Raw genomic sequence first — 26441 nt, 5'->3', positions numbered from 1 at the left:
AGGAATTGGCCACTGACGATCGCCAGTCTCGGAGCTTCGCGCGATGAAGGAAGCAGTCGTTTCTGCTGTGCCGCATCGCCAACCTCGCTCGCTCTTGGGGCTCTTATGAGCTTACCGGGGAGCGGGGAAGTCACAAATAGGCACCCGCTGGATTTCCAGGTCCTCAGAACGCCCGATCTGAGGTTTTTTGGGGGAACTGCGACACTCTCGTGGTCTCCCCCTGCTTCACAGCGCTGGGGCCCTTTCAGCCGAAAGAGCTCCCGACTGCCATTACCGGGCGACCAACCTGAACGCTGTGTCCGATGCCTGCCTTTTCCCAGAGCTGTTTCAAGGTCCCCGTAGCTCGTAGGCTCCATCCGGAACGAGGCAGCAGCAGAGTGGGCTTCCCGTGGCACTTTTATAAGCCCCTTGTCGTGCCCAAAGACCGAAACAGCAACGAAAACAAAGCCCCGGCAGGAAAGGCGGTGAGAACAGCTGACGAGCAGCTACTTCCGGTTTGAGCACAGGCCGTTTTTTAGCTGTGGTGAAGGCGCCTTAGGTCCCAGCCTCCCCAATTCAGTGACAGCTGCAGGCGCGACATTAAAGGAGATGCTGAAAAGTTAAACCCCCCCCCCCAGTGATTTCAGCTCATTCGGTAGCCTGCCAACGCAGTAAGCAACAACCAGTGTCTTCCTGCAGCTCCAAAAGGCTGGCGTAGATGTCCACAGAAGGGACCCAGCCAGCTAGTGATTTCAGCTGAAAGGCAAATCGCGCAGCGCAAGCAGGAAAGGAAGCAGGAGCGGCATAAAACCGGAGCAGGTGGAGGCGGCAAAAGAGGGAGATCCCCGGCTGCGCCTGCATTAAATAGGGCAGGCCACACTCCCCGAGCCAGCCGATTGGCTGTCCGGGGGATGACACAGCGGGAAATTCCCTCAATCGCGCAGAGGCTGAGAGCCAGCCACTGCGCATGTGGCGGGGGCGTGCAGCCCGCAACCCCACCTCCTCTTAAGGCGGAAGTGGTTTTCATTTGGTCGAGCCAATGGACCCAATTGTGTGACTTGGAGATGGGCAGTTATTACTATTACGATTACTATTATTAATGTGATTTATATCCAACCGTTTAACAACAACAACAACAACAACAACTGGGTTGTAGAGCACACTCCCGCCCGCGGACAGCCTCAGCTGTCTGCACGCGTGACCTTGGGGTGCGGAGCACACTCCCCCTCACAGCTGTCTGAAGGTCTTGCCCTCTGTCTAACCTTCTGCGGTCTCAGTAGTCTGCCATGTCCTGTCTGTGACCTTTGCCTATGAGACCTTTGTCTCTTTCATCATACATTGTGCAAGGGGAAAATGACGCGGTGGAAACAGGTGCCAAAATAACTGTGCCACCCCACGATCTCGGGACTGGAAGATGTGTAAAGGTCACAATCCAAAATGTATCTGCCTGGGTTTGCATATTGTGTCAATAAAAGGAGCCTCCACAGAGTGGTCCCACTGAATTAGCCCTCAAAAACAAAAAGCGCCTAGTGTCCTTAATAATAATAATAATAATAATAATAATAATAATAATAATAATAATAATAATAATAATTTATTATTTATACCCCGCCCATCTGGCTGAGTTTCCCCAGCCACTCTGGGCGGCTCCCAATCAGTGTTAAAAACAGTACAGCGATACATATTAAAAACTTCCCTGAACAGGGCTGCCTTAAGATGTCTTCTGAATATCAGGTAATTATTTATCTCTTTGACATCTGATGGGAGGGCGTTCCACAGGGCGGGTGCCACTACCGAGAAGGCCCTCTGCCTGGTTCCCTGTAGCCTCACTTCTCGCAATGAGGGAACCGCCAGAAGGCCCTCGGCGCTGGATCTCAGTGTCCGGGCTGAACGATGGGGGTGGAGACGCTCCTTCAGGTATACAGGACCGAGGCCGTTTAGGGCTTTAAAGGTCAGCACCAACACTTTGAATCGTGCTCGGAAACATACTGGGAGCCAATGCAGGTCTCTCAGAACCGGTGTTATATGGTCCCGGCGGCCACTCCCAGTCACCAGTCTAGCTGCCGCATTCTGGATTAATTGCAGTTTCCGGGTCACCTTCAAAGGTAGCCCCCACGTAGAGCGCGTTGCACTAGTCCAAGCGTGAGATAACTAGAGCATGCACCACTCTGGCGAGACAGTTCACGGGCAGGTAGGGTCTTAGCCTGCGTACCAGGTGGAGCTGGTAGACAGCTGCCCTGGACACAGAGTTAACCTGCGCCTCCATGGACAGCTGTGAGTCCAAAATGACTCCCAGGCTGTGCACCTGGTCCTTTACAGGCACAGTTACCCCATTCAAGACCAGGGAATCCCCCAGACCAACCCGCTCCCTGTCCCCCAAAAACAGTACTTCTGTCTTGTCAGGATTCAACCTCAATCTGTTAGTCGCCATCCATCCTCCAACCGCCTCCAGGCACTCACACAGGACCTTCACCGCCTTCACTGGTTCTGATTTAAAGGAGAGGTAGAGCTGGGTGTCATCTGCGTACTGATGAACACCCAGTCCAAACCCCCTGATGATCTCTCCCAGCGGCTTCATATAGATATTTAAAAGCATGGGGGAGAGGACAGAACCCTGAGGCACCCCACAAGTGAGAGCCCAGGGGTCTGAACACTCATCCCCCACCACCACTTTCTGGACACGACCCAGGAGGAAGGAGCGGAACCACTGTATGACAGTGCCCCCAGCTCCCAGCCCCTCTAGACGGTCCAGAAGGATGTTATGGTCGATGGTGTCAAAGGCCGCTGAGAGATCCAGCAGAACTAGGAAACAGCTCTCACCTTTGTCCCTAGCCCGCCGGAGATCATCAACCAGCGCGATCAAGGCAGTTTCAGTCCCATGGTGAGACCTGAATCCCGATTGGAAGGGATCCAAATGGTCCGTTTCCTCCAGGCATGCTTGGAGTTGTTCAGCAACCACCCGCTCAATCACCTTGCCCAAGAATGGCAGATTTGAGACTGGGCGATAGTTGGCCAAATTGGCCGGGTCTAACGATGTTTTTTTAAGAAGCGGTTTAATGACCGCCTCTTTCAGCGGGTCTGGGAAGGCTCCCTCACAGAGGGAAGCATTCACCACCCCGCAGAGCCCATCGCCCAGCCCTTCCCGGCTCGCTTTTATCAGCCAGGATGGGCAAGGATCAAGGAGACAGGTGGTCGGTTTCACTTGTCCAAGCAGCCTGTCCACATCCTCGGAGGTAACAGATTGGAATTGATCCCATGTAACAGGACCAGACAGAACTCTAGCACTCTCCCGCCCTGGCCCTGCTCCCACGGTGGAGTCTACCTCCTTCTGAATCTGAGTGATTTTATCTGCAAAAAACTTTTCAAAAGCATTGCAGGAGATCTTGGGGTCCCTACCAGGCCCCGGTGGTACAGGTGGTTCCGATAGATTGCGAACCACCTGAAAAAGTCTCCTGCTGCTGTTTTCTGCAGATGCAATGGAGGCGGTGAAGAAGGCCCTCTTCGCCGTCGCCATTGCCACTTGGTAGGCTCGACGTTGAGCTCTAGCCCGTGTCCGGTCTGATTCAGAATGAGTTTTCCGCCACCGGCGCTCTAGCCGTCTCAACGATTGTTTCATCACCCTCAGCTCCAGGGAAAACCACGGGGCTGTCCGGGCTCCATGCAATCGGAGAGGGCGCTTCGGAGCCAGACAGTCAATAGCCCTGGTTAACTCTGCATTCCAGCGTGCCACCAGGGAATCAGCTGAAAGGCCATCAACTTGGGATAAAGCATCCCCTACCACTCTCTGGAAGCCAATTGGATCCATTAAGTGGCGGGGGCGGACCATCCGAATCGGTCCCACCTCCCTGCAGAGGGGAAGGGTTGCGGAGAAGTCCAGTTGCACCAGGAAGTGATCTGACCATGGCACTTCTTTTGTTTCGCTTTTAGTTAGTGTCAGATCACCAACATCCATAGAGGTGAACACCAAGTCTAAGGCATGTCCATGGCTATGAGTTGGGCCAAACTTATTCAGGGACAGCCCCATGGAGGCCATGCTTTCCACGAAGTCCCGAGCGGCCCCTTGTAAGGTCGTGTCGGCATGGATGTTAAAATCCCCCAGGACAACCAAGCTAGGTGTCTCCAGGAGCATATCCGCCACGACCTGAAGCAGCTCGGGCAGGGAATCCTTGGTGCAGCGGGGAGGTCGGTACACCAGTAGGAATCCTGTACTGCCCCTATTGCCCAACTTCCAGAACATGCACTCAGAGAACTGGGTCTTCCCAATAGGACGCCTGGTGCAGACTAATGACTTCCTAAAAATCACTGAACCCCCCCTCCCCGCCCACATGACCTGGGTTGCTGTGCGTAAGAGAAACCTGGTGGGCAAGCAGCGGCAAGGACAGGCCCATCTGCTTCATCCAACCAGGTCTCTGTCACACATGCCAGGTCAAATCCTCCATCCACAATCAGGTCGTGGATGGCAGTGGTTTTATTCATCATTGACCTGGCATTGCACAGCAACACTTTCAGGTCATGTGGGTTTCCCTTGCTGATTCCAGTATCCTTCCGGTCAGGACCAGACCTGGAGGCAGGGATAGTCCTCAGACAACGACTAAACCTGCCTCCTCGGTAATGACATGGTCTGGTCTTGGCGTAACTCCTCCTCCTACCCATGATCACTGAGATCAGTTGTCCCAGGCATGGGCCTGATTTTCTGGTTGCCAAAAGCCGAACCAAAGCCCCCCTCCCATACTGATCTGTTTTGGAACTACGTATCCGCAAGACTAGATCCTCCCGTGATAGCGTGACATCGATTTGTAGCAAACCCCGGGAGGAACCTCGCTGATCCTCTTCGTATACCACCTCACCAATGCGAAGTGCGCCGAAAAAGGCAATGGAATACGCCGCAGAGAATAAGCAGGCCTCGTACTTAGACCAGCAAACAGTTCTCAACTTTTTATTAATCTGGCAAAGGATGTCAAATGATATTGGCCTTCTCATATCGCAGCTGGGGGGCTGCAGTCTGCGCCAGCCCTCCAAGGCGTTCCGCACGACAAAATCGGCACATGGGTCAGAGGAATAAACTGCCTTGCAAAAGAATGATATTGCCGCCGCCTGTAGGTTGAGGGTTTTAGGGGTGCGGCCCAAGCGTCTCAAGTGTACTAAGTAGGAAAGAACCTCTGACTTGACGGGAGGTGAATTGCTTCTAGCGGCGTAGGTTTTACTGCGGAATTTTAAGAAATCCGACCAAGCTTTCTTATACGATCTTAAAGTGGAAGGCGCCACCGAGGATAATACTCCCTGAATCACTTCTGGTTCCCAAGGCTCCATAAGTGCTCCGGGAACGGCTGAGGAAGCTGTTGTGCATCCGGTGCTAACGAGCGGAAGCGGTCCATCTGAAAACGAGATAGGGCATCCGCAATGTCATTGTTAACACCAGGCACAAATTTGGAGGAGAAGTGGATGTTGAGCTCTAAAGCACAAGAGAATGAAAGAACGAAGAAGGGCCCCCACCCTTGGAGCGGCATAAAACCGGAGCAGGTGGAAAGGACTGCTACTACTGCCTTGTTGTCGGTGTGAAAGCATACCCTATGGTTGCTAAATTCCTTAGACCACAAGTGCACCGCCACTACGATCGGAAAGAATTCCAGGAAGGTTAGATCTCTGGTTATGGGGCCTCCCTGCCAGGCTGCGGGCCAGCGCTGGGCACACCATTGCCCCCTAAAATAAATGCCAAACGCAAGAGAGCCCGAAGCATCTGAGTGCAACTGAAAGTCAACTTGCAGCGATAAGTTATCCTGCCACAAAGAAATTCCGTTATAATTCTCTAAAAACTTCAACCAGACTTCCAGATCAGATTTTACCTCTTTCGATAGACGAACCCTGTGATGAGGGGATCACAGACCTGCTGACAGCCTCGCAAGGCGGCCCCAGAATGGGCGGCCAGGGGAAACCACACGGCAAGCAAAATTTAAATGGCCTAGCAATGACTGGATCTGCCTGAGGGTAACCTTTCTTAGGGGGAGGAGTTGTCGAATAAGGTCACCGAGCACAATCATTTTTTCCCTGGGCAGTTTAGAGGTCTGAGCGACAGTGTCCAATTCAATACCCAAATAAACCATGGTTGTAGCTGGGCCCTCAGTTTTGTCTGCAGCTAGAGGAACACCCAACTCCCCCGCTAAAGATGTGAAGGCTTCGAGAAGTTCCGAGCACTTAAGTCTACTATCAGCGATGAGGATAAAGTCATCCAAGTAGTTCAACACACCCTCAGAGCCTGTTCTAAAGCGAAGCGCCCAGTCCAGGAAGGTACTAAATGCCTCAAAGGCTGCACAGGCCACTGAGCAACCCATGGGCATTGCCTTGTCAACGAAATAAGCCCCCTCAAATTTGAAACCCAGCCACCGGAAATCTTCCGGGTGTACTGGCAGGAGTCTGAAGGCAGACTCAATGTCACATTTAGCCAGCAACGCACCATTTCCAAATTTGCAAATCAGTTTGACCGCTTGGTCAAAGGAGGCATACCTCACCGAGCAAAGTTCCTGGGGTATCGCATCATTGACGGACCCTCCTTTTGGGTAAGAAAGGTTGTGAATCATGCGAAACTCACCAGGTGCTTTTTTGGGGACGATGCCTAACGGGGATATGTGAAGACCCTCTATGGGAGGGGCGGAAAAGGGGCCGGCTACCCTCCCTGCTTAATTTCTTTACTAATTTTCTTTTGGGCAACCTCAGGCATCTCCTTCACTGAATTTTGATTTGGTGGGTCACCCGAGTTGGGGGGGAAAGCCACTGGGATCCTAAAACCGGTACTAAAACCTCCCCACAGATACAATGTGGCTGTTCTGTTGGGGTAAAGATCCAAAAGGGTTTTCAACGGGGTCAGCTTGATGGGGGGAAATGCCAGGCCTAGATCAAAATTACTGACGGTTTCCCTGAGGTCCGAATGGAGCTCTATGGCCACCTCTGGCTCCTTGGTTGAAGGAGCCTCTCCCGCCCCGAAAGGGCTGCCTCCCTTTAATGCAGGCTGTGGCAGGGTGGTTTCCTAGGCATTTCTCGCACTCATGGCTATACTTACAGATAGGCCGCACACAAACCCCTTTGTTGAATTCCCAGCACAGCCGCCTCTGTTTTGCATTGGACCTCCAGGGTTTAGACGACTCCTGGGACTTCTTTTCTACATAGGGACCAACGTGCTCCGACCAATAGTTCTGGTCCCTCAAGTCCCAGCGCGTAGAAGATAACAGCGAAGCGTTTCTGTGGAAATCTTTATCATAATTTAGTGCTGCGGTCTCACCCGCCAATTCTCGTGCCCTCCTAACATGGGCCAGGTAAGCAATTAGATGCATCGCGCGTTTTGGATAAGCCGTGCTGACCACACCCATGAACAGCTGAAACCCGTCCAGCCAGTTTTCAAAATTATGCTCGGCTCTAGGTGTTCTGTACCTTCGCTTCCCATAGCTACGCTTCTTCTCCCCTTTACCAGTCAACTTGGCTGGCAGTAACAATGTGAATATGTCGATAAAGTCGCCGTTAAAAATCATATTTCTCTTTCTTTGAGATAAATGATTCCCCAGGATAAATTCGGTAAACAAGTTTGTGGATGTTTTTACATCCGGAACTAGTGCACCGTCCTTCCATTCCAGGGAACCATTAAAGGACTTGCGGTATGAATTAGCCCTCCTTTCGTGCACACATAAAGGAAGACCCGAACTATCCTCCCCGTGGCCCCAGTACTCCTCCATAGGAGCATCGCTATCTGAGTCAGATGAAGAGGTACCTGATTCATCCTCCGATTCAGACCGTTTACTCTTCTTACTCTTCTTTGATGTATGCTTCCTCTTTTCTGTCCTCTTTCCTGACTGGCCATCCGGCATTGCTTGTGCCATCACTCTGGGCGCCTGCACGCCTTGCTGCCCCTGCACTTCTTCGTCCGAAGAGGAATCCGAGGCGCCCTCAGCTGGTGCCACATGCTGTGGTGGGTTCTGAAAAGCACTAGGGAGACCTACGTCCTTTTGTGGGTTAGTAGTACTAGAGCCCTGAGTACTAGCCTTGCCCTTCTTGCCACCCTTCTGACCCCCTTTTGACTTGCCTGAGGTGGCGGTCTGTGATCGCGTATTGCGCCGATCTGTTGAATCATTGGTTGCTCTCAGTACTGCCGCGGTGGCAGCAGAGGTGCTGGGCGGTCCAAATCACTAGGTGGTGTATCTGGGATGCATTATTGGGTGAGCGCCACCGGTGCCATTGCCACCTGGCCTGCAGGCCTGCATTGCCTATAAAAGGCCTCAAACGCAGTGAAGAACTGTGCAAACGCCTGAGGGTTACATGGCATTACCAAGGCCTGAGACCCCTCCTGGTTCCCTTGTTCACCCCTAGATACAGTGGAATTCTGTTGGTTTTCTTGAGCAGACATGTTCAAAGCTTGGCACTTTCAATAACCTAGTTCAGTAATATCAATGCTAACAGGTTTAGATTTCAATGCACAAGGTGCAAGTAATGTGGGCCTAGTTCAGTAATATCTACACTGGCAGTTGTAAAGAAAGCCAAGGATGCCTACCCAATCCTCAAGTAATGTGGGACTAGTTCAGTATTAGCTATAAAATGAAACTATAAAGAAAAACTCCAAAATAAAACCCAGAGGTCCAGGAGTGAAGGAATGCAATTAAATTGAAATGTTTTAAATATTTAAGCTGAGGAGCTCACTGACTCCGTGGATCGCCTTAATAGCACAAGAAGCGTAATAAGGACCCACAAGGCAGCCACGAACTGTAAGAATCAATCAAGGTTTAAATAAAACCACAGGGAAAATTCCCTTTCAGAACCTCAAGCAAGGAATAGCGAGTAGATCAAAGGAAGAATCCCTAAACAGCATGCACTAATAAATATAAAATTACTATAAATTCTCCTGATCTTATGACAGACTTAACACAAAAGCCCCGCAAGTCCTTTAAGGACTTTAAATGAAATCTACTGAATGAATTATTTATTTGAGACTCTATAGCCCTAATAACTTCTGCTTATTTGAAGTGATGAATTAAATACCAAAGATCCTTGCAGGCTGTGTGCAATTTAAATAAGCCTTATGAACTACTGTTTATTTTATAATGCAATGAATTTAGTTATAATATTCAAATTAAATTGTAAAGTTAGTTTGGATTTAACTTAGATATTTCTGCAGTAATTGAAAGGGAAGAGGAGGAGATCCGGCTTTCAATGCCTCAGATTACACTGCAGCAAGAAGCAAAACCTTGTATAAGGGAAGGGGGTGGGAGGGGGTTATCTAAAAAGGGGGGGGCTAAGTAGATGGCCTGTAGTATGGCGCTCAAGGGTAATATAAGCAGGGAGCAGGCAGCGCTAGCGTCCTCTTTAATGTATAGTTTTAAATCCGAAGGAGGCAGCGCCCCATCACTTTAAAGGCAACCATGAACAACTGTTCCCATGCGTGGCTGCCTCTGGCAAAATGGCGGCACACAAAGCAGTCACCTCACAAGGCCGGGTGACTGTTGCTCGAGCTAATATTTTCTGGCAGAACGCTGGGCGATCGCTTATTAGGGCAATTTAAAATCAGAAGCAAGCAGTGCTAGCGTCCTCTTTTTGTGACACTTAAATTCACGACGGCTGTGCCTGCTTTACTTTTAAAAGCTGCCGTGAACAGCCACTTCCCACGGGCGGCTGCCTCTGGTAAAATGGCGGCCGCCACAGATGGCCACGTGGTTGCTTAAAATGGCAGCCGGGACGGGCCGGTAACCCGGCAACGGCACAGCTGATTCCGTGCCTGAACTACAGCGCTTGAGCAAGGCGAGCGAAAAAGCAACGTGGCCAGACAAATTACAAAAGGATCAACCACCGAGATGTGTCGTCTCTCCCTCAGCGACACTCAACCCCCGAAACACGTTAAAGGTGATCCCCCCCTCACTGTCCGTGACCACAGCTAGGCTTAAACAGACCTGTTTCGACGGGCGATTCGTGCTTCCAGGTAAAAGGAAAATTAACTGTGATGCTGATGCCGAACGTGTTTTGCTGTGTTCCTCAAAGCTCCGCTGCCTGTCCGCAGTGGTAAAGCCCGTCCCGTTGGGAGATCAATCGGCAAGCCGGCTCAGCTGAAGCACACAATCTCGCAGCGTCGCGGTAGCGAGGAAGAAGCCGGCTGGATACAGCTATGGAAGCCCGATCCTGGAAAACTCGATCGATTTGCACTCTATCCAAGTGGGGGAAGGAGGTGACGGAAAAACGGAGCACAGGGAGGAGCCGAAAGATGGCTCAGCGGCGGAACGGCGGCAATGGTAGCAAACTGAAGGATAAAGCGAGCAACACGACGAAACGTCAGCGACCAGGAAGGCAAATTCAGCAGGAACCCACAGCCTTTTTCCGGGAGTGAGAAGAAGATGGGGAACGTCTCAACGGCGCGGCCGCGAACGGCAGGAACAGCTAGCTGGGGAACAAGGACTGAGGAGATCGAGAAGAAACCGCCGCCGAGCAAACCTGAAAAACAGACCTGAAAAACAGCGTAAATAAACAAAGCCCATTAACCCGCAAATAAGGAATACAAACCCGAAAGAAAAAACGTGGGGGCTAGCCGGCAAAAGAGGGCGAGCCCCGGCCACGCCGGCCCTAAATAGGGCAGGCCACGCCCCCCCAGCCACCCGATTGGCTGGCTGGGGGGACGACGCGGCTGGGATTCCCCTGCTCTCGCGGGGGCTGAAACCAGCCCCCGCTCACGTGGGGTGGGCATGAAGCCCACAACCCCACCTCCTGCCCAGGTCCGGAAGTGGCTTTATCAATTCCTGCCTCATGTGCTTCACTTCATCTGGTGCCCAATGTGGGGCCGGTTTTACTCACTTCGCTCAGCAAGAGCTACAGACGCGTCCCTGCATCCTTACAAGATCCCTGTGAGTATAGGAAGGAAGGAACGTGAGTATGGGGAGTTCCCTTTCTGCGAAGCAGCTGAAACATCGTAAGGAGTTGCAGTGCCTACTTTTAAAGGCACAGCACTGCTGTTCGTCTGCAGACTTAAATGTCCTATTGCAAGTAATTAATATCCAATGTCCGTGGTACCCTGCTGCTTTCTTTAGGCTCCAGGATTGGGAACAAATAGGACGGACCCTGCACTCAGAGCCCCAAGCCCGAGTGCGAGTCCTGCAGGTTTGGCATTTCTGCCAAGATGCCATTCAGATTTCGCTCCCATTCAGCATTTCACTTTCATTCAGCATTTTGCTCCCATAGAAAGTAAGGCTTTGCTTTTGGTTGTTAGGCCACCATCCGCAGAAGTTCAGCCTGACTTAGCAGGCATAGCAGTGCCTACTGAGTCGGTAAAGGCTCAGAAGGCAACCCTCTCTGCTGTCCAGCAAGTGGTTAAGGAGGCAAAAGCATCTTTTCACCTAACTGTGGAAGAGCTTGCTGACCTAACTATGCTGTGTCCGGTTACATGGTCACCGGATGGTCAGGGCCAACAGGTTAGCCGTTGGGACCCTCTGCCTTATTCTGTTATCAGAGAGGTGAAGAAAGCTGATAATGAATCGGCTCTGACCAGTACCTATGTACGTGGACTGGTAAAGGATGAGACCTCAGACTTTGCTTTGATTCCTGATTATTGGGAAGCCCTGATGAAAGTCCCTGTGAACCTGCAGACTCAATTGCCCCAGGAACATTTTCCTGTGATTTCTGCACGTGCCCTGCATGCCTTTCAAGCTCATAAAACTAGTGTGCTTGCAGGTACTTTGCATCACTCAGGGAACAGCCAGTAATCGGGTCACCCTCTGACCCAGGACCAAAATGGGGGGATGTTTTCCTGCTCAGATAGCCCCACAGCCAGTAGCAGGGAACAGCCAGTAACATCTTTGAAAAATCTGCCACCAAAGGCAGTACGGGGCTGGATTTAATTATGCAGAAAAATACCATTTTCCATCTGCCCGGGGAGGTTCATCTCATTCCCACTCAGGTCAGGGGGCACTTTCCCCCTGAAACTGTGGGCTTGATCCTCCATGGGTCCCACGCAGTCTCTGCAAAAGGGACAATTGATTCTAACTGCATAGGCATTCAGAATGCAAGCATGGTCACAGACTCTGCAAAAGGGAGTCTGTTGCACAGCTACTTCCTTTTTCTGGGCCTGTGAGGAGAAGGGGGGTTAAGTTTCGCCCTTTCGGCTTCTCCTTTAGTTGCATCATGTAGAAAAGCCTCAGAACGTTGGGGTAGAGATTTATGACAGGAAACTAAATACACCCTTGAAATCAGTGTCTCATTTTGTCTCAGTGTTGCCTTTAAAGTGGCTGATGCAAGAGCCTATTTGGATGGACCACTGGCCAATCTCAGGGCGAAAATTAAATGCTTTACATGCCCTGGTAGCAGAGCAGCTTGTCTCTCAGCATATAGAGGTTCCAACTAGCCCTGGAATCTGCTCCTGCTTGCCCCAATTGGAGTTTCCCCAAACCTTTATAAATTATCCACTGTACAATTACAGCCTCTGCACGATTGCTAAGAGAAGCAAAAAGCCCCCTCAGAGGGTATTTCCATAACTGCTAGCCATTGCACATGTTCTGCTGAACTAAATGCCTCACTGGCACAGAACTTTGTAGATAGACCAGACAAAGTTAGACCTTTGCGTTTAGCGGTCTTAGACACCACACACACTCCCACAGCCACGCTTTACTTTCCACGAACACAAAAAGCAGTCTATATTATAGAATGGCTGTACCTTGCCACCACTCTTCCCAAAAATGCTCCTGCATCGAAGCTGTGGCAGATCTCATTAGGAAAGGACGATCTCGAGCATTACAGCTAACTGGCTCTGATCTTGAGTCTATTGCATTACCCTTCCACAAAGCAGATGTTGCAATATTCTGTACTCTCGCAGAGTTTGTAAGAGAGTTAATTTTTTAACTTACCCAAGGATGCTCGCCTGCCTGTCACCTGTGTATTCCTCTCAGACTTCGCCAACTCTGCAGCTCAGCACCCATCCCCCAAGCCATCACTCTCTTTACTGATGGAGCACGGGGGAGGGGGGTGCTTGTCAGAATTAAGCCTTATCAGAGGAATTGGCCACTCTCCAGGCACCCGGCTTAATTCCTTGTTGACCTCCCCGGTCTGCGACTCCCGGCAAGATCAGGCGAGATCTTCTATCGGCGATCCTCCTCTAATGTGAGAAGGACACACCACTCCTCCCCTCTTCCCTGCCATTCCCCAGGGAGGGGAAAGAGACAGACAGAAATGTATTTACATGCCTTTTATTTCTGTCTTTCACCAGTACAGAGAAACGTGTCTGTACTCTCTTAACACCAACAGCAGAGAGAGAGAGACTCCTCCCCTGTACTTCCAGCACAGGTCAGATGACACTCTGAGCTAACATCCGGTGCTCAGCACAGTGAATAGACTGCCCCTTTGTTCCCACGGTACAGCCACAAGCATCAACATACTGTTTGGCTTTCCAGCCATTATGGAGCTCGCTGCCGCATTGCTCCTTTTTCGTAACAGTGCTGACATACCAACTTCCTGGAACTGCAGAGTGGTGTATTAAATTCACTCCTAATCTTCATCTCAAAGAGTGGAAATTGCTGCTTCGATTTTAGTTTTCCATCTCTTTACAGCCACACCCTACAAATTGGAGCTGGACTCACGATGTACCTATCAATTGATTCATCAATTGCCAATAGCTCAAATCACACCTCAAATAGATGAAATTTATTGAGTCTTTTTCTCTCCCTGCAGTTTCTAATCAGCCAGCATGCTCTAAGTTTGTGGTTAACCACATCCGTGCTCACACAACCTGCATGGGCCTCTACCCACAGGAAATGAGTGGGCAGATGCACCTCTGCGTAACTTGGCAACCAATGCTTTGTTTACAGACCCGGTAGAAAGCAAAAAACGTTAGTTGAACAATTCCATGACCTTTACTGCAAGCCCAGAGCCCGGCTAGCTCAGCCGGTAGAGCAGGAGTATAATGGCTTGGCTCTCCCACAGAAGCGAGACACCGGCAGTAATTATCTCAGGTTTATTGCTCAAACACATAAATCACTCCGGAGCTCCTTCACTCCATGTCTGACTCCAAGTTCGCAGTTGCCGAGTCTAAACTCCGCCCCTTCCTCTTCTTCCAACAAAGGGGGAAAGCCCTTTCGCTTCTGCTATTTTCCCTCCTCTCACTGACCTTTTCACGCCTTTGAGTTTTTGGGCTGGCTATTTCTGGCCTCTCTCCCTCTGTTTCTGAGCTAAGACTGCTATTTTGTGTATCCCTGCTCTGGCTCCCCCTTCTTTGGTCACTATGCTCAGGGATCAGATTACCATTGCTATCTGCTGCCTGCTCTCTGTTCTCTGAAGACATGCCGCTAGGCTGCCCCTCCTCCCTCTCACATTCCAGCTCACATTCCAGTGTCCTTATCTCTCTTTGCCTGTTCTCATTCCCAGCCTCTGTCAGCTCCAGAACGAAGCTGACAATGAGACTCTTAAACTCAGGGCTTGCCCACATTGCTCCATGACCTCACAGGCATTTCCGCATGCTGTGACTCCTAGAGGCACAGAAGCACTGCAGTTGTGGCAAATGGACGAGATGCACACTGTGCATTTTAAACCATATTCCGCAGCCTATGTCACAATTGAAACTTTTTCGGGGCTCATTTGAGTGACAGCTCAAAGGTTATACAGCACATGATTGCCTGCATTGCTGTTACGGGCCAGGCCAAACGCCTGAAAACTGACAATGCCCCAGATTATTGCTCCCATCTTTTCCAGCAATCCGGCCTCCAGTGGGATTTCTCTTCCCCACAGTATTCCCTATGCTTCTAAAGCGCTTGTTGGTGTCAGAATTAAGCCTAGCCTTATCAGAGGAATTGGCCACTCTCCAGGCACCGGGCTTAATTCCTTGTTGACCTTCCCGTCTGCGACTCCCGGCAAGATACAGGCGAAGGTCTTCTATCGGCGATCCTCCTCTAACGTGAGGAGAACACACCACTCCTCCCCTCTTCCCTGCCATTCCCCAGGGAGGGGAAAGAGACAGACAGAAATGTATTTACATGCCTTTTATTTCTGTCTTTCAGCAGTACAGAGAAACGTGTCTGTACTCTCTTAACACCAACAGCAGAGAGAGAGAGACTCCTCCCCTGTACTTCCAGCACAGGTCAGATGACACTCTGAGCTAACATCCGGTGCTCAGCACAGTGAATAGACTGCCCCTTTGTTCCCACGGTACAGTCACAAGCATCAACATCCTGTTTGGCTTTCCAGCCATCTGGAGCTCGCTTCTGCATTGCTCCTTTTTCGTAACATACTCCCCCAAAAGAATCAATGCGTGTTGCGGCGAGCAAAGCGTGATCCAGAGAAGAAAACAAATAGTTGTTATACATATAACATTCCCCTGTTGTTTCAGTTCCACCCTTGGAACTCCCCACCACTGGTTTCCCCAGTGTACCTCTCTGGTTGTCTGGCTTCCAAGGAATGAGTGCATCTGCATTACCTTGGCTAGCGACTCTCTGTTGTGTCTTTGTCTCTGACTTAGACACTGCTTCAACCTGTCCTCGGTTGTGTACAATAGCAATACATGCAACAGCTAAGTTAGCAAACTCTTTTGAGTACCTCTTGGGTGGTACACCCTTTGTAACTCTCTCAGACCTACGTATGAGGTGCTGATCGTCTCTGCTCACTGGTTCAGCCTCTGGACTCTTAGGAGAACCAGTACCAATGGTAAACAGTGGTTCATCCTTCATCTGTGAAGGTCTATCCATTGTGTGAGATTTCCTCTCAATGACTGTGTCAACTGAGCTCTTTGAGCTATCACTGTCATCATCAGTACCACTGTAATCAGTAAAATCATCATCATCTGAATCGTCCCCTGTGGGAAATGTGTGAACAATTACTCTCTCCTGTTCAGGAGCACTCTCTAGAAATTTTGTGAGAATCACCTGTCCAGATTCAGACAAAATTACTCTGTAGAGACCCTTTTCATAACCCACAAAAATGCCTCTGGCATTCTTTACTCCACCTGGAGCTTCTGTCCTCACATGAGACCCAAAAACCTTGAAATGGGCAACAGAAGGTTTTCTATGGAACAGTTTCTCAAAAGGAGAACTTCCCAACTCTTTTGAAACCTTTCTCAACCACGTATAACAATATGACATTAGCGACTCCGCCCAGTACTCATGTGGTATATGTGAACTAAGCAATTGTGCATTCATCCCCTTTTGCAATTCTTTGTTCACCCTTACACAGACACCCCTGTTCCATGCTTCCGCTGAAACAGCAACCTTGTGTCTTATCCCTTTCTTCTGCAGGAACTCCTGAAAATCCTGTAAAAGAAAAACTGGCTTTTCATCTGTGAAAAGACAATCAATGTTAGCACCATGCATATTTTTAACCTTGTCACAAAACTCCTGAAACTTTTCTAAGATTTCTTGTGGTTTCTCCATCACATAAATCCAGACAAAATTAGAGAAATGATCCACACACACAAGATAATATCTTGCATTGCCTCTAGATGGTGCTAGAGGACCAATCACATCAGCATACACCCGCTGAAATGCCCTGTCGACCCTTGTGGTCACCTTCCTGGCGTCCGTCTTGGTCACACCTGCGAGAGAGATCATGTTAGAATCAGAAGAATTACATTTCATGTAATCACTTTGATCAAAAGTCAACAAATACAGTCCATCTTTCTCTCTGGCAGAAAGATACAACTCTCCATCTTTGAAGATCTTGCAGCTTTCAGCATCATAGGACAGTTTCAGTCCTTTCTTTGCAATCTGCGAAACACTCAGCAGATTGAACTTCAACTCAGGAACCAAGTAAACATTGTTTATAGTCAAGTTCAGACTCTCAAGATACACAGTCCCAATCCCGGTCGCTTCCAGCTCCTGACCGTTGGCCTGCTGCACAGTGAAGCTTTGCTTCTTAAACGTCGAAAACAGTTCTCTGTGTGGACTGAGGTGCACGGTCTCTCCAGTGTCCAGAATAAAAGAGTTCTCCACTTCTGGTGTGGCTTTTAGTGCCATCTTTTTTTTCTTTTTTTTAAAAATAATTTTTATTAATTTTCCAAGCATATAATAAAGACAAACAATCAAACAAAACAAAACATACAAACATATAAACATGTATACTTTCATAATCTTATCTTCCTGCACCTTACTTCCCGGACTTCCCCATACCTCCCCTTTTCTGCATCCTTGTTTTTACCTTTCTTCAGCAACCCTCCAACTGATTAATTAATTCACTTTCATTCTAATTTCCTTAACTTATTGTTTACAGCTGCAATTCTCTATTTCTTAACACCTTAACATCTCAGTACACCTCAATTTTACAATAATTTTTAAGATAAATTTTGAATTTCTTCCAGTCTTCTTCCACTGTCTCTTTCCCCTGGTCACGGATTCTGCCGGTCATCTCTGCCAGTCCCATGTAGTCAATCACCTTCGCTTGCCATTCTTCCAGAGTGGGTAGTTCTTGTGTCTTCCAATACTTTGCCAGAAGAATTCTTGCTGCTGTAGTAGCATACATAAAAAACGTCCTATCCTTCCTTGGCACCAGTTGGCCGACCATGCCCAAGAGAAAAGCCTCGGGTTTCTTAGAAAATGTCCATTTAAGAACTTTTTTAATTTCATTATAGATCATTTCCCAAAAGGCTTTAATCTTCGGGCAGGTCCACCAAAGGTGGTAGAAGGTACCTTCAGTCTCATTACATTTCCAGCATTTGTTATTGGGCAAATGGTAAATTTTTGCAAGCTTGACTGGGGTCATGTACCACCTGTAAGTCATTTTCATTATGTTTTCTCTCAAGGCATTACATGCCGTAAACTTAACACCGGTGTTCCATAACTGTTCCCAGTCAACAAACATAATGTCATGACCAATGTCTTGTGCCCATTTAATCATAGCTGATTTCACCGTTTCATCCTGTGTATTCCATTTCAACAGCAAGTTATACATTCTTGACAGGTTCTTAGTGTTGGGTTCTAACAGTTCTGTTTCTAATTTTGACCTCTCCATCTGGAAACCTATTTTCCTGTCCTGTTTAAATACCTCGTTTATCTGATGGTAATGCAACCAATCTCTTACCTTAGACTTTAATTTCTCATAACTCTGTAGTTTAACTCTTTCACCGTCTTGTTCTAAAATTTCACAATATTTTGGCCATTTAGACTCCATATTAAGTTTTTTAGTCTCTTTAGCTTCCATTGGTTATAACCACCTGGGAGTTTTACTTTCCAATAGGTCTTTGTATCTTATCCAAACATTGTATAATGCTTTCCTAACAATATGGTTTTTAAAGCCTTTATGCGATTTTACCTTGTCATACCATATATATGCATGCCAACCAAATCTATTGTCGTACCCTTCCAGATCCAAAATGTCTGTATTCTCAAGAAGCAGCCATTGTTTCAACCAGCAGAAAGCCGCCGATTCATAGTAGAGTCTTAAGTCCGGCAGGGCAAACCCCCCTCTATCTTTTGCGTCAGTTAAAATCTTAAATTTTATTCTGGGCTTTTTGCCCTGCCAGACAAATTTGGATATGTCTTTCTGCCACTTCTTGAAACAGTCCATCTTATCCAAGATCTGGAGTGTCTGAAATAAAAACAGCATTCTAGGCAATACATTCATCTTAATGACAGCAATTCGGCCTAACAAGGAAAGTCTCAATCTTGACCATATTTCTAGATCTTTCTTTACTTCTGTCCAACATTTGTCATAATTGTCCTTAAATAAGTTCACATTCTTAGAAGTCAAATTTACCCCCAGATACTTCCCTTTTTTTTTTTATCACTAAACCTGTTTCACTCTGAAAATTCTCTTTTTCTGCCATTGTTAGATTTTTCTCCAACACTTTTGTTTTCTGTTTGTTCAATTTAAATCCTGCTACTTGACCAAATATCTCAATTAGTTCCAATACTCTTTTAGTGCTAGTATCTGGCTGTTGCAAAGTCAATACTAGGTCATCTGCAAATGCCCTTAGTTTGTAATGTCTGGCTCCGACCTGAACTCCTTTAACCAACTGGTCCCCTCTAATCATGTTTAACAACACCTCCAGGACTGATATAAAAAGTGCCACCAAAGCCATCGCAGGTCTCACCTGAGACTTGGTACGACTCTTGCCTGATGCCCCAGGCATTGCAGAACTCTCCTTGGCTCTGCCTTGCCGACGCGGCTTCTTACAGCTCCGCTGAAGATGCCCAGTCTGTCCACAATTGTAACATCGGACAACGTTCAAAGCTACAGCATTCTCTCCAGTAGCTACATCAGTGAGGGAATTAGAACTCCGTTCCTCCCTCCCCCTGTCCTTTACTTCCATTGCAGCTTGTACAGGAACATCAGCAGCAACAGTTCCTTCACTCCCCCATCTGGGGTCAAAGCTCTCCTCAGCTTTCGATGAGCTCTCAGGAACTTGGCCAGCATCATCTTGGCTCACCCCTTCTGGGGTAGTCATCCATCCAGACCATGATGAACAACTGTCTCTAGTCAGGGGAGATGGGTAAGGCAAGCCTCCCCCCTTCTTGGCATCCATTGTGAATCCAAGGCTCAACTCTCACTTTCTTTCAGCCTGCTAAAATCCAATAGCTGACTGTTTACGCTCTTGGCACCTGGCAGCTAAAACGCTGGCTGCTATGGAAAGTCCCTTTCAAGAGCTCGTGAGATTGCAGTCAAAACAACTCCGTTGTTTTCTTTCGCCTCTCTCAGGCTCTACTGACGGTCGTTGCTTAGCAACTGTGCATTCCAATCTTTGAACAGGAAATCTTATCAACCACAAGAATTCCTGGTATGCAGGCATTCGCTCTCGGAGCTGTTTTTTCCAAACGCAGCTCCTGTGAACCAGAGAATGAATCAATCTGCGTTCACACTTTTAGCCCGAAAATCAGCATACCTTTTGGGGCTCCGTTGCTTGGAAAACACCTCCTCTCGGTGTCCAGCCGTCTGTTCAGCCTCTGGCTGCTCGCAGACGTTATCATCTTTCATTTGGTGCAGAGGATGACAAACGATCCCATCAACCTCTCATTCTGCATTTCCATGGATCAGAAAACCACCGGCACTGCTACCATGTTGTCAGAATTAAGCCTAGCCTTATCAGAGGAATTGGCCACTCTCCAGGCATCGGGCTTAATTCCTTGTTGACCTTCCCGTCTGCGACTCCCGGCAAGATACAGGCGAAGGTCTTCTATCGGCGATCCTCCTCTAACGTGAGGAGAACACACCACTCCTCCCCTCTTCCCTGCCATTCCCCATTCGTAACAGTTGGACGTGCCAATTGCTCCCTGAAGACACTTTTGGAAAAACGATTGGGAAATGGGGAGAAGTTCAGGACCCTAGGCAACATCCAACACTTTGCTGTTTTCAATTAACCATCTTGCTTTTAATTCAGACAGGCTTGCACCTGCAGACAGACATCTCCACAAATCCAAGGACCTCGAGCTAACAACCTTTTTTATCAACAGCTACTGGATCTGCAGCGGACCTGAAGTGGCGTGGCCTTGTGGCCCCTGATCACCTGGAGGCGAGGCTATGCTTTATTTCTACCCCTACAGGTCTGTTATGAGTTCCAGTTTGGTGTGTGCGACTCGCTCTCCAGCATGGTCTGGCATCATGGCATGACCAATCCGACTCCAAACTTGCAGCTTTCTACATGAAATATACTCTGAGTTGAGAGTGGATTTCATTCTCTTTATTCAGCTCATAGTGGTGAGGAGGAATGAATGTCCCCTCAAAGTATCTGTTTTATATACATTATTTACACAATGGGCTGTACGTGATTGGCTAATTCCGGAATTCTCCTGTAGGCCAATCAGGTTGTGGATTCACTTCCATCTGGAGCCGGATTGGGTGGCTCCTGCAGACCAATCATACTGCTGCAGTGTTCTAGGACCAATCAGACTGCTGCATTCTGAATCCTATTGTTCTAGGACCAATCAGACTGCTGCATTTTGGATCCTATTCACTCAGTACATAACACTACAGGAGATGCCAGTAAAGCACCACCCGAGAGAGATTTAGTACCGCCAAGTGCAGACCAGGAAGAAGCCGCTTCAGTCACTTGGGGTGACATCAAGCCCTTGTTCCCACTGGACAACATCAGCTCCCTCAAGCCTGAGCAACCAGAGACATTAAACTCACCAATTGCTGCAATATATTTTCCCAACTTACTGCCAACTCCATGCTGTTTCTTTTCATGTTATGGGTGCTTTTGCCTATGAAGGCTTTGATGAACTGGCTCACTAACTTACTTCCTGATCTTCTATGGCTCAAACAAGTTTTTGCCTATGCTGTTATGATTATAGCCTGCCTTATTTGCTGCTGTTGTGTATGCAATGTATTCCCACTGTTTTACAACTCTGCAAAGTTCGCTCCAGTCCCCGCGTCATGGCCCTCTCTGCTTCTGATCATATCTGGCTTTGACGCTTGGTTCCCGGCATTATGAACTCCTCCAATTCGGATTATGCCCAGCTCCACACACAGTGCACAGGCGGACTCGGGATCTACGCTCAGATAGATAGAAAAGTTGAGCTGTAGGAATGATCGCTGGGTTGTGGAGCACACTCCCGCCCACAGGCAGCCTCAGCTGTCTGCACGCGTGACCTTGGGGTGCGGAGCACACTCCCCTCACAGATAAGGCCACAGCTGTCTGAGCATCTTGCCCTCTGTCTAATCTTTTGCGGTCTCAGTAGTCTGCCATGTCCTGTCTGTGACCTTTGTCTCTTTCGTCATACATTGTGCAAGGGGAAAATGACGCGGTGGAAACAGGTGCCAAAATAACTTTGTGCCACCCCACGATCTCGGAACTGGAAGATGTGTAAAGGTCACAGTCCAAAATGTATCTGCCTGGGTTTGCATATTGTGTCAATAAAAGGAGTCTCCACAGAGCTAGCTGGCAGCTTGCTTGTGCACAGCTCACCTGCATTACCAACTCCTGCCTCATGTCCTTCACTTCAAACAACAACAATAACAATAACAATAATTTATTATTTATACCCCGCCCATCTGGAACTGGAACATAAGAGCACATTTGATGGAGCATCTGTAACCAAAACCTTAAATCAATAACGGCAGCATAATATCAAATTAAACACAACAAGAGATCTCTTTTGGGATGTGTCAAGGTTTGCCCCAGGAGCTGTGAACTGCTTTGGGCGCACAAATTGCAATCAAAATTATTCCACCCCCATCACAAATCAGGCTTCTCAAAATTGACAGGCTTTCTGCTCTTTTGCAAGGAGCAGATCCTTCAAAAGCTGCAAGCCGTTTCCCCAAATTCAGCTGAAAACGCAACTTATAGTGACATTTTCAGCAGAATTTCACCCGATTTGGCAATGGGAGTGGAATAATTTTGACGGTGAACCTTTGTTCCTTGCCAAACCAGCCCAGGGGGACTGGAAGCACCCTAGCTTTTCGAAAGGGAAGGTCTCGGGTTCAAATCTTCCTACCTCTGCCCGTCGTGTGGTCCTGGCCGACGCGGAGGCACCACTCGAACCCGTCGCCCGGCTCAGCAAACCACCCACACAGTGTGGATATTTCACTCCCTCCCATTGCGAGAATCTCCTGACAATGTTTTCAGAAAGGAGGGGGCGGAATCTGCTCATCACTTCTTCTACTCCTGCCCGACTCTAGGAGTCTGAGCGTTATCTGTGTAGAGATAAGATGACTGCATAAAGAACTGTAACACTCATGCAGTCCAGAAGCCTTTCCAAGTGTTACGGAAATTATGGGGGGGGGGGGCACATCTTTAAAGTTGTTAAATGTTACAAATATTATGCATAAATGTATCCTTTCAACTTGACAGCTCTGGGAAGTTACCTAGCTTTAGCAATCATATAAAACCAACTCCTTTGCCAGTTTCCTCCATTTCAACACTATTTTGCCCTTGGAAAAAGGACTCTTTTCCCTGCCACCTCCCCAAGCACGAGAACATGTATACACACCTCCTACCCCAGAAAGTGCCCAGAGGTGACAATTGCTGAGCTGTTTGTTGGCCAAGGAAAGCCTAATCCCATCACCAGAAGGCCATTCTCTTGCACCCAGGGCCACGGTGGTGTGCTCCCAGGCAGCGGTGCCGTTGCCCTGGGTGTGCCACAACCACTGGCCCGGCGCTGCATCGGCGACAGCCAGAGCCAGGAGCCCTGGGAAAAGAGCGAGACTGATGTGGTTAAACAATTATGATTATTTTTACTGATTTTTAGCACACGTGAATAACTTAAATCCTTATTTCCCAAGGAATAGCCTTTGGACTCTGATGTCACTTAAAGAGAAAATCTGGAGAAAGATTTTTCCTCTCAAAGCACTTTGTTTTTAAAAATCCAATTTAAATAAAAAAAAATTCTGCTCCAATATTTCTTTAAATAATAAATAGTCAACGACGATAGTAATAATAATAATAATAATAATAATAATAATAATAATAATAATAATAATAATAATTGTTATGGAATGGAAGGGGGGAACATGAATGAAGTCTTACTCCCGAGTATGACTGCGTAGAGCTCGAGGCAATGACCTCAAGGGAACCCTGCCCTGCTGAGATCCCCTAGCCCCCCCTCACAAAGTTGCACCAAGCACCACACAAACCCCGAGCCCCGAGAATAAATTTTCTTCACTGCGTCACTATATTATACCCGGGTAGACCGTATGAAAGACCAGGGTATTTTATTTGAAGATTTATGTCTTCCTCCGCCCAGCCATTTCCTCTGCGCACACACTCTGAGAAAAACGACCTAGGTAGGAAAAATTGCAGAGATGCAGCGGATTGCTGTCCGTGTAGGAGAAGAGGGAGTGATATAGTCCAGAGACAGTTCTTCTATCTATAAGCGTTTATTTACAGCAGCAAATTACCATCAGAACATTCAGACATCTTCCACTCCGTGCAGAAGCACTCTCAGTCTGTCTGCAGTAGCTCTCAGCCTAAAACTGAAAGTAAGTCACACAGACAAAGAGATGATGTGACTTCCGTCTTGGCTTCCCGTAGAAGCCCCTCCCAGGTACAGGGCATACCAGAGGTTAACCCATTAACCACCAAACTCTACATTTTATGAATGAAAAAGGTATTTGCATAAAGATGTGTTATAGCCAATCAGGTCATGTCAAATACAGCCTCCAGCCAATCACCGTAATGCCATGGCTCTGCAGAAGCAGCTCAGCTCGAGCTCTCTTGCACGCTTCATTTAACCGCCAATAAGGTGTTGACAGCTCCCGCTGTGAGAACAATGCACTGAGTTTATTGAAACCTTGTAACCTTGTTAATCCAATCAAAACTAGATACAATGTAGCAATATCAGGCCAGGTTGCTTCCGAAACGAAGCAACTGCATTTAAAAAGCCTAAAACACTTAGAAATTCGTAGAAAATCACTGGTTTCACTGATGCTCTCCATTCTGCCGCCAATCTACTTCATTGGCTAAGGACTTGGAAACCACTCGGTCCCCACCATAATCCTCCGAGCAAGAGATCACGTACGCACAGGAAAGGACTCATTGATGCCAAATCGCTGGCCAAGCCCTTTCCTCCGGGTTTCCCCAGGTGGCAGACTATGCAAATCAAGGTCCTATTGTTTTCTTCTTGTAGGTGCTGAGAATGTGCTTCTCAATACATATCCTGTATTGGCATGTTCCCCCCACATACCCCTTATGTTAATCATGTATAACCCTCCCCTTTTCTGATGTAGTGATGATGTAGTAGTGATGTAGTGATGATGTTTTCAAACTGTATCTTGGGATGTGGTGGGAAGTTTTAAATGTCCTTGTCAGCCCATCCTCGGGGTTCAATCCCTTTTTAAACCTGTTGTGCAATAAACTTGGATCTTCAGCAATTTGCTCCAGTTGGTGGCTAGACTCCTTCTTTGTTCCGCAGGGACCTGTGGGCTCTGCCCGACGAGCTGGGTGGCTGAGCAGTCTCGCACCTAGATTTTTCCGTAATAATAATAATTTGCATGTGTCTACCTGCGTGTTGCAGCTCCTGCGCATTTCATGGAACAATGAATCCCTGCACTGGATCTGGTCCTCTCCAGCTGCACCTACCTCAAGGGCCGGCATTGAACTGCAGCTCCACAGCGTAGGTCCAGCTGGACAGTCCCAGGGGCAGCGTGGTGGCCCTGGCCAGGGAGAACATCTGCCCCAGAGCATGGCCCAGGCCCAGGCCGGATGACACAGGATCCTGCCCCGTGCTGACCCACTGGATCCAGCCCACACTGATGTCCGCCCAGCCCGTGGGTGAAATTGCCGGCTCCTAGGAAAGGACAAGGGCTGCTGGGATTGGGGCTGGGCTAGATGACCCAGGGGGTGCCCTCCAGCTCGGCAATGCTCTCCAAAGCACAGGGCGCTGGATTTTAGGACCGCCCGGGGTGCCACCCCTGGGTGGGCTCAGGCCCAGCAGGGAATCTGGTTTCTGCATCACAAGAGAACAAGGAGGAAGCGCTTTCCTCTCTCCTGTGGCAGGCAGTTCCGCGGGTGAATTGAGGCGTGCGGCAGACGCTCACTGCACTTTCATCGGTGCCGTCGTGGCAGTTGGTCTCGAAGGTGCACACTCGCTCCCCACCGAGGCAGCGTGGCCCGTCATTGCAGGCAATCTGGCTGTCCTCGCAGGGGGCCATTGTTGTTCGCTCGCTTGCGGGAGCAGAGAACGGGCCTGGATGGGGAGGGAAGGGGGCGTCAAGGTCCGAGACTCTTCTTCGGTGGGTTTGGGTTTGGGGTTGGGTTTTTTTTTTTTTTTTACAGAAAGGTTCAGCCTCTTCATATTGACAACCAGATGGAGGTTTCCTTTTTGGAATCATAAATTTTCAGTCATCATATGACCCATGTGAAATATTTTGGAAGAAAGAATTGCCCTCAAGAGAACCAGAGCCTTTTTTCAACTCCTTTTGTCCTCACTGCTTTGCTGGATGCAATCGGGAGACAGGATCAAGTCATCCAAAGTGACGCTGCTTTGGGGATCCTTCCCGATGATGCTCTCAAAAACAATCTGGAAGGAGGGAGCAAGTCAGATAGAAACACTGTTTTTTTACAATGGGGCTTGTTATGAATGCTCTTCATTTCCTTTCTGTACCACTTTATATTTGAAAGAAAACACCTCCAAGCAGTTGGCATTAAAACTTCCAGAGTAAAGCCAAGGAAAATATTTCAGCTCCACCTGCCAAAGGACATTCTGCACTCCATCTATCTATCTATCTATCTATCTATTTACTGACTTGACTATATTTATTTATTTATTCCCCCATTTACTGACTTGACTATATTTCTTTATTTATTCCCCCTATTTACTGTTGTTGTTCAGTTGTTTAGTCATGTCCGACTCTTCGTGACACCATGGACCAGAGTACGCCAGGCACTCCTGTCTTCCATTGCCTCCTGCAGTTTGGTCAGACTCATATTGGTAGCTTCGAGAACACTGTCCAACCATCTCGTCCTCTGTTGTCCCCTTCTCCTTGTGCCCTCCATCTTTCCCAACATCAGGGTCTTGGAGCCTCAACTTCACGATCTGTCCTTCCAGACAGAGTCTGGATCTGTCTCAAGAGTCTCCTCCAGCACCATAATTCTCAAGCAT

At 48.4% G+C, this 26441-nt stretch overlaps 1 long non-coding RNA gene and 1 pseudogene across 1 annotated transcript; both read right to left on the bottom strand.

Moving 5' to 3' along the window:
- The window catches only part of LOC144326322 (apical endosomal glycoprotein-like), a 216467-nt pseudogene that overhangs the window by 61825 nt on the left and 128201 nt on the right, over positions 1 to 26441 (bottom strand).
- Positions 14946 to 20080, bottom strand: LOC144326389 (uncharacterized). The gene is made up of 2 exons (XR_013391499.1): positions 18998 to 20080; positions 14946 to 16925 (listed from the first exon to the last, which is right to left on the bottom strand). It is a non-coding gene; the product is annotated as an uncharacterized LOC144326389 (long non-coding RNA).

Source organism: Podarcis muralis, chromosome W (genome assembly GCF_964188315.1).
Source record: "Podarcis muralis chromosome W, rPodMur119.hap1.1, whole genome shotgun sequence".
Taxonomy (NCBI): Eukaryota; Metazoa; Chordata; class Lepidosauria; order Squamata; family Lacertidae; genus Podarcis; species Podarcis muralis.
Note: the sequence above shows the minus strand (reverse complement) of the source record. Positions and strands in the feature narration are given on the sequence as shown.